General features: G+C 43.9%; 1 long non-coding RNA gene across 1 annotated transcript in view; it reads right to left on the minus strand.

Moving 5' to 3' along the window:
• The window catches only part of LOC102369386, a 243,649-nt gene that overhangs the window by 39,089 nt on the left and 193,324 nt on the right, over positions 1 to 11,236 (minus strand). The window contains exon 3 of the long non-coding RNA XR_001358161.1: positions 7,064 to 7,178. This is a non-coding gene — a long non-coding RNA (uncharacterized LOC102369386). The remainder of the gene's footprint in view (positions 1 to 7,063; positions 7,179 to 11,236) is intronic.

The following is an 11,236-nucleotide window of genomic DNA, read 5'->3' on the forward strand; positions in this document are numbered from 1 at the left end:
TGTCATCTGTGAATTTGAACAGGGTGCTTTTCACCCCCTTGTCCAAGTTGCTGATGAAGATGTTAAACAGTGCGGGCCCGAAGACCAAGCCCTGGGGGACCCCACTGCCCACATGTCTCCAGGTCGAAAATGACCCAACCATCAGCACTCTCTGGGTGCGGCCCTCCAGCCAATCACCTAATCACTCCCTACAGGATCATACAGAGAAGAGATAGAAAGAACAAGAGGAAAGAAACAAAAGTGCCTCAAGGCCTTATCACACACAACTCTTAGCATGTATCAAAGCTAGAACATGTTAAAGTCAGGACGTGTTCTGAGCAGTTACACGGTAATGGTAAGTATGGTCTCACGCAGGAATGGTAAATATGATTTCATAGCACGCACAGCTCTGAACTGTGCATGTTTTCTTTCAATTACTGGATCCAGCCGATGCTCCACACCAGAGCCAGTTGGAGACGCTGGTGTGGTCCCAGGGCTTGGACCAAAAGTCAGCTGATTGTCAGCCTCAGACCACGGACCACAGCAGCCCCGGTTGGAAACAGTTATGCGGGTCCTAGGGTGAGAGCGACAATCAGCTGATTTTTTTCCATCTTAGCCTTGGGACCATACCAGAGCCCATTCGAGATTCCTACAGTCCTGGGGCTGGGATCCATGATCAGAGGATTGTGGGTCCCAGCCACGGGACTGCAATTTATCACATTATCTCCATGGAGCAGTCTGACGTTAGCTCATCATGTGTTACTTAATACAACTTGGAGACACTCTTCGCTAGAAAACGTATAACTTTGCCATGATACAATGCAATCTGAGCACACTTAGGTTATCCTGTTTCAATTACTCCTCGCTAGAAAACGCATAACTTTGCCATGATACAATGCGATCTGAGCACACTTAGGTTATCCTGTTTCAATGTGCAGGTGCTTACATTTGACATGCATTTAACGTGTCTCCCATGTAATGTGGCCCTTAGTTCCACAAAAAATTTCCCTCCGCGCGCTCTTTTTTTCCTCCAGACACCTTACCTAAAGCTGCAGCAAGTTTCCAATTTCTTGTCATTGCTCAACAGTGGGTTTTTGCATTTTCCCAGATTAAAGCCCGCTCCAGTCCCTCTAGGCAAGCAAGATCTTTGTTGCTATCCAAAATCAATTTTTTTGGTGCAAATCCATTTTTAAAAATTGCCTCCGCTACTCCTGAACAGAATTCGTTTACTATTTTATGCAGCACGTAATTAACTTGTGGAACTCATTAGCACAGGAGCTGGTAGAGGCAAATAGCACAACCAAGTGCAGCAAGGGATTACACGAATTCATGGATGGTAGATCCATTTATAGCCATAAAACGGTACGGTAGATGTATCATCTCTAAACCAATGGGTGGTGGATACCAACCTCTTCCTACGCTCTCCCTCTAAAGCATCCATTGGCAGAGACAGGATAATGGGGGAAGCGGACCATCGGTTTGTCCCCCTTTGGCACTTCTTATGTCCGTTGTGTGGAGTCTGTGAGCGCGTACTGTACTGTGCACTCTGCATCTCCCTGAGGACAGGGGATGGGGCTCCACTTTGATCTACCCAGTGAAGCATATCAGAGAGCAGCAGAGATGGCACCCACTAAAAAGTGTTGTACCTGGCCCGGAAAGGGAAAAGGAGCATCCCTGCATCCCTTCGTTCCCCAACCTTGCAAACCAACGTCAGTCTTATGATTGAGCCATAAGTGTATTCCAGGGTTTTGACATGGCAGTTTTTCATGTTCTAATTAACACAGATATTGTACTTGCCGATTTGTGTCACTGTCAGAGCAAATCAAGTGAAGGAAACACTGCAATGCTGCGGAACGGGGAGCAGCATCTGCTTGCTGCTGACTCACAGACTACAAAGCCTGGAGAGGGAACACTTGGCGTATTTTCTGCTGCCTTGTCATTGCATCTCGAGGATGCTTCACTGAAGAGCTGCCCAGATGAAGAAACACACTCTTTTTCAGGCCATCTTGGGGCCTCATCTCAGGGAGGCGAGGCTAACAAATTGGAACTAATCTAAGCTGAAGATGGTGTGGTGCAGTGGTCTCGCCTGCAGGGACATATTTTGACATTCAGCGGCACGGTGCCTACTTTAGAACAAGCTCTTGGTAAAGGAAAGTTCAGGCCAAGCCCCAGGATGCACGACTTTTAAATCAAGAGCACTCAGTTGTATTTCCTGGGTCTAACTACCTCCCTGGGTATTGTAACATATTCAGTTATAATAATGCTAAACCACTGAAAAAGAGGGAGAGGGTTCAGGAAAAAAAAAAATTAAAAATCCCTCTAGATTCTGCTTTTCTTTAGCTTCACAGAACTGACCCCCAATTCAACCCATGAAGGAAGGGAGGATTAGCTTCATGGAGGATGATTATAAAAAAAAGTGGCTAGTTCACTCAAATTTATTTACTTCTGCCACCTTCTATCTACATAGAAATCTGCAATATTCGAGCTTCTACAAAAATTCCTTCCTAAAAAAAGCGTTTCACTTTATCGGCCTGCCATTTTAAATATGTCAATATAAGACAGTGGTTCTCCACCTTTCTGGACTCAAGGCCCCCCTCCATAACTTCTGTGAATTGAGTGCCACCCGATTTCAAATACTAATTTATAGATGACGGTGCTTGCAGAGGGGGCTCGGAGATTGTCCAGGCAGGGACATGCCTTAGCCTATGCTTATCATTTTACTTTACCTGTTTATCTCCTAACACCTCACTTATCTCCTTCAAAATATCTGCTGGTGCCCAGAACCCAGGTTGTGAATCGCTGATGTAAAGTTTCATGCTGTGAAATTTAAGGTACTAACATGCCCGCCACTACAGAAGGGTCACATTTAACATTATAGCAATCAAGAGTCAAACTCAAAGGTTTTCCTGAGTCGAACAACCCATTGGGCAAGTGCAGTTAAGACCCACTGGCTCCCAAACCCAACAGCACACAAGGGAGCGATGTGGCATCACATCCGGCTACCTTAGACTGTCCAGCCTGAATGGATCCTGCTCACAGCTCGATTGACCCAGGGGCAGCCCTTGGCACAAGTCCAAAGCAGATCTCTGGGGCTGTCTTAACCACCATGCCACGGTTTTAAGACCTTGTCCAAGACAATCTAGTCTACCTCCCTGGGCCTTCATAATCCATAAACTGCAATAAGATGAAAATTCGTCGTCTTAGCCGATACACTAGAGGTAAAAGAACAAGGAAGGGCAGCATTAATGCAAAAAGGAGCGCGTGCTTCCACTGAAAGGAGAAACGCTTTAACACAGCAGTTTCGCCATCCCACGAATATTTGGATCCTGCTGGCAAAGAGCAGCTACTATTCTCATTTCAAGTAATCCACCCAATCTGCCCAGAACCTGGCCTCGTATTAGGGATGGATGAACGGTGCGCATCTGATGGGGAGTGGGGTCAACTCTCTCTCATCTCTGCCTCTCCGTAATCACATAACTGTGGCATTTTTTTTTAATCTGTCCCCTTTCCTATTCCCCACTAAAAATAGCAGAACTCTTAATTTCTCAGCCTTTCCTTTGCTCTGCAGATAGGGAAATGCTTAAAGGAACGCATAACTAGGGAGATGCTATAAAAAAGGTGAATCTTTCAACTCTTTCTAAATTAGTCAGACTCGTCACCAGTAAATAAAGGTCACAGGAGATGGTTTCATCAGCAATTTGTTTAGGCAAGTGCATAACCATATATAATGTTAGAATATGTATATATAATAAAATAAGAGAGAGATGTATAATACTAGATAATATTAGAATATGTATATACAATCAAATTACATACAAGTGTATAATATTAGATAATATTAGAATATGTATATGTGATAAAATCATTATAAGTGTAAACTATACTTATAATTCTGATTATATATGATATAAAATTATCATTATACAATAATTCTATATAATATTATAATATTTGTACCTGTTAATATGGTTTCTAGTAAAGGTTTTTGCACTAGTGTTACAAGCAGATGTTTCCCCCCAGATTATTTCAGCCAAATTCCTTGTTACAGCATATTCCAAACTGGTTCTCAAATGCCTGGCTAATCAGCCAGACCATGTGACAATGTTACTGTGTTCTGATTGGGTGGCTTTGCAACACTCCCACCATGAATACTTGAGCACATTTAATTTAATGCCCCGTTTCAATGAATACTGATACACAGGCCTCTGAAGTTCACTTCCAGGAACATTTCTTTCAGAAGAACCTGAAGGTACAAGGCATATTAATAACCATCCCACTAGATCGTCTGTGCCCCAAGCACTAATGTTTTTGAGCTGCGATATTAAACTGACTTGTTGGTGGTTATGAGCATTTCACACTGGAAAGCCTCTTGAGGAGCCACAGCGCATTTCTTCATCCCCTTGTGAATTAGGAATAGTTTGCAAATAATAGACAATCCCTGGCATTACTGTTGCTGTTTTGGCTTCTAGTCCCGAATCTCAGAATAAGAGCACTTGGAACAAAGGGAGTGTTACTCTTGAACAGACCCTAGGTCAAGCTGGTCCGATATCCAGCTTCTAGACTGCTGTGAAGAAGTAAGCCAGCTGCTAGCATATGTTTGCATATAAATGTGCCATTATTTCCTATCATAAGCATAGGGGAGTAAGGCGATTTCACTTCCCACAGCATGGGGAACTGTTGATATAAGCTGAGCTTTAAGGGTGACCACCAGGTCTGACATTTCAAAGGACAGCAAAGACATCCCATAATGCACTTTCCCAAATGTAAACTGCTTTGTACTGGGGGGCAAAAATCTCCCTAGCACAGGCAGGAGATCAATTTGCAACCGGAGGCATGAGATTCAATTACCCATTTCATTATCCTAGCTTGCGTAGCTACAAATGTGAACCCTCAATGAGCCAAGGAAATAGTCACTAGCTGTCACTTGAAGAGCGAGGGAGATAATGGAAAGGGGAAATACCAAGTGACTGAGAACTGCCCCTGCTGCACGGAGAACAGCAGACCCTGCCTGTACGGACGGGTAGGATTTCCACTGCTGGAGGATATCTGCATCGTAGGGTCGCATGCAAAAAACTTCACTCTGGAATCATGTGTCGTGCAAATCCAACCAGAGGGCCAAAAAGGACCAGGAGGACTCCCCTGCCAAAGCAGGGAGGAGCATAAGAGTTAAAAGATCAAATACCGGTGATTGATCCTTGGAAAAGACTTTTTTTTTTTTTTTATCTATCCAATAAATTCCAGAAAATAAATTGCGATCTGCCTGCGAATTTTTGATGGGCAGGAAATAAATGGTTTGTTATAAATTATTCACTCAGCTCTAGTTAACTACAAAGCAGGCCCCTTATCCAGCTTTTAATGTTCTTCTCTAGATAATAAGCAGGGGGGGGTTGCTTTTTATGCTCATTTTTACATTATTAGATACATTAGGCCGTTTGTAAATAAAGTGAAAAATTTCAAACAAATCTAATGCTTTTTCTGGCCATCTCTTTAAAAGTCCTTTTGGTTCAGGAGAGTTGAAAATTCTGCATATCATGAAAGGCTAAAATGATAATGTGCTATCAGCTCAGCAATTATGAACGGGACTATAATGTCCTTTCATAAGACCTGGCACATAAATTATGGGCCAGATGTCTTTCTGGGAAGCATCACACACCTCAATAGCTATATATAATATATAATAATCCTGCAAGAAAATCTATGCGGCAGGTATATTTATGTGGAGAAAAAAGGTTACTTAAGAGTAACTGGGCTTTCTAAATATATTGCCTCTGCTGAAGCTAGGAGCCATGTGGGATGGGTTCTGGAACCAGCTCAGGGCGTTATGACCACTGGTGGTACAATCACTGACAGGCACCCCAATGGTAGCAGCAAATGTTTCAAAATGTCATTATGAAAGAAATATATCTTCAAGCACCTACTCTGCTCATTTCTCCCTTTCCTAAATAACTTTCAGTTAGATTCAGAAGCAGCGATGGAAGAAGCCTTAGCATAGAAAATAAGAGTGACCATCTTCCCCTGGAGAATTCTTAACATCCATTAGAGTCTCATCATCTTATCGCCCATAGAGTTGGCGATTAGCAGCAAGCAGACAATTGCAGGGGAGAGCTGAGAAACACAAATGAAAATAAAGAACCAATCAATCAATGAGGGACATCCTGCAACACCTCCGTTTCTCCATAGAAGTCTCCCATCCACAAAATTGCCAGGCCTTATTCTGCTTAGCAACGCAATACCTAATTAGATCACGGCCGATGGTACCATGGCTTCAGTGAGTGTTAGTTAGTCTTGCATTGTAAGCAAAATTTAATACAGTATAATACATTTCTCAGGGGCTCTTCCAGAGCTGCATGCAATACATGTAATTGCCCCCACAAACAAATCATCCGCTAATCAACTGCTTTTCATTATCACTTACAACAGCACATTTATTTTGTAAATAAATGCATTAAGAGTAAACAATTTTAGGGAAAACAAAAGATTTCCTGAATATGCTCTCAAGAGAGGAAGAGGTAGAAAAGTGCTAATTCAAATACTAAAATGAGGCAAAATTAACATAGGATGGAGTGATTAGTCCTCTCCATGTATCACTACCTATTACACTAAAATAGCAGACAGAAATCTCTGACTTTAATGGATGATCTAGGTAGCTGAAGAGAATTGTGATTGACTGACACATTTACATAGAGGCTGATGAACAGCATAATGAATGCATTTATAAACATGGCTGAGGTCTCCTGAAGATTTAGCTGAATTTAGCTCACACATCCAAGCAGACATGTAGAACAAATTTCGTGCTATAATTCATAGGCCTAGTCCTTAGCTTCTTACCCTGACAAATATAGCATTGAGCATAGTTGCTCACTAGGAAATGATTTCAAAGAGAGTTTTGCCTATGTAAGGACTTTCTGGGCCTGGCAGTACTGTTTGGCCATATGAGAGCTGTCAGTTCACATAAAACATTTTATTTCTGCATCAAGTCCAGCAATAAAGAGTATAGAAAATTGAATTGTATGAGCCTGTGCGGTGAAACAATGCAAAGTTAAGAGCACGATATGATGTGCAGCTTCAACAATGCATGCCATACCTGTAATTTCCTAGATATACTCCATCTGGATTAAGCATCGGTGCAATCTTGAAAACCAAATGATCCCGCAATACTTTGGCTACCGGATGTTGGCTCACCAGGAAATCAATTATACCTGGAAGAAATAAGAATGGCCTTAAGATCTTGTGTGTGAAAACCACAATGTCAACACATTTGTTGAATTTTGCTCCTACAAAAATAAAATCGACATTCTTTTCTGTTGAATTCAGGGCTCCAACAAAAAATATAATGCGAGCAGTCACATACCACTTTACATGTTTCAAGTACTTTACAAATGTTTGTTAAATAGCCTTCAATCCATCCCAGAGAGATAGATCCATATAACCTCCCCCCATCATCTATTCAGAAGAAGAGGTGAGATTATCAACAGGTGAAGCAGACAAGAGCCTATTAACATCAGTGAAGTTACACCCTCTGACTATCAGTGTGACAGGGGACCATCTCAAGGCCAGTCCAATTGTTGGCCCGCTTGCCTGCCTAGGGCAGTCCACTGACATGACTCTCCTGCCACGCCTCTGTTGGAACTAAAAAGTTGTTGATAGACAGGAGGCTTCCCATTTATTGCCCCGATGCCAAGAGTGTAATACATGGCTCCAGACCATCCCTACACCGTGTCCCATGCCTCGCAGACAGCATCCAAAAATCACTTCCAACTCCCAAAGCCCCGTAGCTGGGCCACACTTGGCCTCCAGCCCAAACTTGGCCTCAGGTGTCCTCAGATGTGCCTGGGTCACATGTGCCCTCTCCAGGGCCACAACTCTACTCCCTCACTGGGGCCCCTACTCCACCCCTCACTTGGGCTCCTGGGCCTTATGCCCTTTAGGCCTCACTCTGGGGTCCCGGCCCCTATGGCCTCAGGTCCCTTGTTGAACCTTGGATGTGTCTCAGACCCCACTCAATGGATCTGGACCCTGCCTCAGGCTCCAGTCAGTGGACCTTTGCTTTTCTGTCAGGGTGTGCTCCCCAAGCCTTTCCCTTCCACGGGGTACCCACAAGGCAGTGGGGGCTGAGGCTTTCCAGTGCCTCATCCTCACCTTTCAGTGGGGAGGCACAGGTATGGCATTTCCTGGAGACTGCCCCATCACAGGCAGCCCCACCACACCATCCAACCCCAGCAGGGTCTAGTTTCAGGTCATGTCCCAGGAGCAGGAACCTCCTCCATCCCCATAGTTCCTACCCTGACCTCAAGATGTTTTGGGAGCTGCAGGCTGAGTGATGTTGCACTTCTGGCTTCCTAGGTGTAGCTGCCAGCTCTGCTCCTAGGGCCTGGGCTTAAACTGAGACTCTCCAGCCCTCCTCCAATCCAGTGGCCCCCTTTAAATGATGTGCCAAACTGCACCTGCCAGCAACTCAAAGCCTGCCTAAAATTTCATAAAGTGGCAGGCATAGCCAGTGCTCGGCCACAGGTTGCACCCTCTGACTATCAGACATGAGACAACAGGAAATATTTTCTCCTCAGGTTACCCCAGCATAAATTAGGAGTAACTCTACTGAAAGCAATGGAGTTAGAGCAAAATCAATGCAATTGAAAGGAAAACCAGCACTTTCCCTAGGATCATAATTAGCATCAGAGCTGACACTGAGACACCGGAAGTCATGAGTGCTAATCTTGGGCTCAGGTTACTACTTTATAATGAGTGGTGGTGGTTGTGGAGTCGGGAACCTATTCCACCTGCCATGAGTGGGCTGAGGTGTTTGGCAGCACTAGTGATACAGGGTGGAGGAAGAAGTTGTGTTCAACCATACGCTGAACAATTATTTTTTTATTATTATTGTTTCTACTAATTTTCCAGGAACAGAAGTTAGGCTCGCTGGCCTGTAATACCCTGCACCCCCTCTAGAGCCTTTTACTGCGAGGTTCATCCTGTGAAGCAGGAACTTTTTACTGATTTTCTCCAAAATAAATCAATCACTGAGCTAGTATAACAGGATTAAATTAAGCAGAGAAAAAATAAGGCTGATCATCAGGAAAATTTCACTAATGGTGAGCTCTATTAGACTGTGGAATAGTCTCTCTGGGGAAGAAGTGGAAGCCTCGTCATCAGAGTCATTTAAAATTGGACGAGGCAAAACACTAGGGAACATACAGCAGGAAATAGTTCAGCTTCAATGGGACAGCTCATGCTAACTAGATGATTTAGAGAGTTTCTTCCCTCTCTTACTTCTATAATCTGACCAACTTCTATTTTTAAATATCACACACCAGATAGAACACTCGAAACAATAGTTCAGCTGACTGTAAAGCCCTGCCTAAGTAGATGCTTACATGGATCGATGTCCCAAAACCTCACAAATCGGACCCATTTGCTAAAACGCATTTTGCTGTTTTAGTATCAAAAAATGTAAGCGATGCTCACTGCCCCGAGTGAATTCTGTTTTATGGTGGCACTGAGGTAAAAATCAGGGCTTCTCTATTCAAAAATAACCAGAGTATCACAGACCTTCAATACTGACAATTTTTCATTGTTTAATGGCTGTTTTTCTATGCATTTCGAAGGAGACAGAATCTCTGTTATTCAGGAGATCTCTCACCAGAAACCACAGTGGTATACAAGGTTAGTAAACTGCACAAATATGAAAGGCCTAGTTTCTTAAATACTACTGTTCTGACTGGTTGCTGGCAGTTTCTAAACCACAGTACACAGTGAGCACTATTAGAGGACTCACAGATATTTAAAGGTATACTATTGTATTCTTAAACATTATAGTGACGTGGAGAGATATTTGTCCCAGTCTGCCCCTGGCCTCTATTTTCCTTCTGGTAGTTGTTCTGGTAGCCTAGAACACATCCTGCACTGATGACAATGTCACCTAGGAAGAGGGTTACAGCAGCTCTCCGTGCTTTGCTTCTCTTATTTCATGAACTTTCTCTGATGGATCTTGGCAGGAACATCCTGCTAACGAGGAGCTGCAATCTAAATTTTATATAGAAAATCTTGTTTTCTTTTACTGAGCTCTTAGGTAGCAGGTGATATTCAGAGCATTGAATGCAGGTTGTGTGAGCAATGACAAGATTGCACTGGACAGGAAATACTGCCAGCACACAAAACGTTTTAGTCAGCTCAGTTTCTCCTTTGCCATAAAACGTGGCCATTGGAAAGCATGTCCTATGTTTCAAGCTGTCCAGCACCAGGCTCCCTAAAGTGCTTTGCCTCCTCCATTAAATCTGTAAGGGGCTCTTCTTGCATAGCACCTTAATGTCTCAAACTCAGACCTAGGCTTCCTTATGCTTGGCACAATATTCATGTATAGTGAGAGAGAAACCTTGCTTGTAATCTTAATAGACTAGAAAAATGAAGGGTGGGAGGGGAAGCCAAAGTGAAGTGATTTGCCCATGGCTAAGCAGCAGGGCACTGGCAGAGGACTAAAACTTAAGGGTCAGGCCCTATGAAGATAGACTAAAGGGCCAGAATCTATTCAGCCTTTACAAGAGAAGACTGAGAGGGGAAAACCAGCACGGGTTTGTCCCAAGTAGATCCTGCCTGACAAACCTTGTAGCCTTCTATGACCAGGTCACACACTGCCTGGACACGGGAGCCGAGGCTGATGTCATCTTCCTGGACTTTAGGAAGGCCTTCGACACAGTTTTGCACCCTAGCCTCATTGGAAAGCTAGCAGACTGTGGAGTGGATGCCTACAGAGTCAGGTGGGTGGCCAACTGGCTTAGGGACCGCACCCAGAGAGTGGTGGTGGATGGTTCCTTCTCAGCCTGGAGGGAGGTGGGCAGTGGGGTCCAGTAGGGTTTGGTCCTCAGACCGATATTATTCAACATCTTCATCAGCAATTTGGACGAGGGTGAGGAGAGCACCCTCTCCAAGTTCGCTGATGATACCAAGTTATGGGGCAAAGTTAGTACACCGGAGGGCAGGGAGTAGATTCAGGCTGAGCTGGACAGGTTGGATCAATGGGCAGAGAGAAATAGGATACAATTTAATAAAGATAAATGTAAGGTACTCCACCTGGGAAGGAGGAACCCCCAGCACACCTATAGGTTGGGGAGTGTCCTTCTCAGCAGCTCGGAGGCAGAGAGGGATCTTGGGGTCATAATTGACTCCAAGATGAACATGAGCCGGCAGTGTAACGAGGCCATCAACAAGGCCAATCGCACCTTGTTGTGCATTAGCAGGTGCATGACTAATAGAACAAAGGAGG

The sequence above is a fragment of the Alligator sinensis genome, unplaced genomic scaffold, assembly GCF_000455745.1.
Source record: "Alligator sinensis unplaced genomic scaffold, ASM45574v1 scaffold256_1, whole genome shotgun sequence".
NCBI classification, from domain to species: domain Eukaryota; kingdom Metazoa; phylum Chordata; order Crocodylia; family Alligatoridae; genus Alligator; species Alligator sinensis.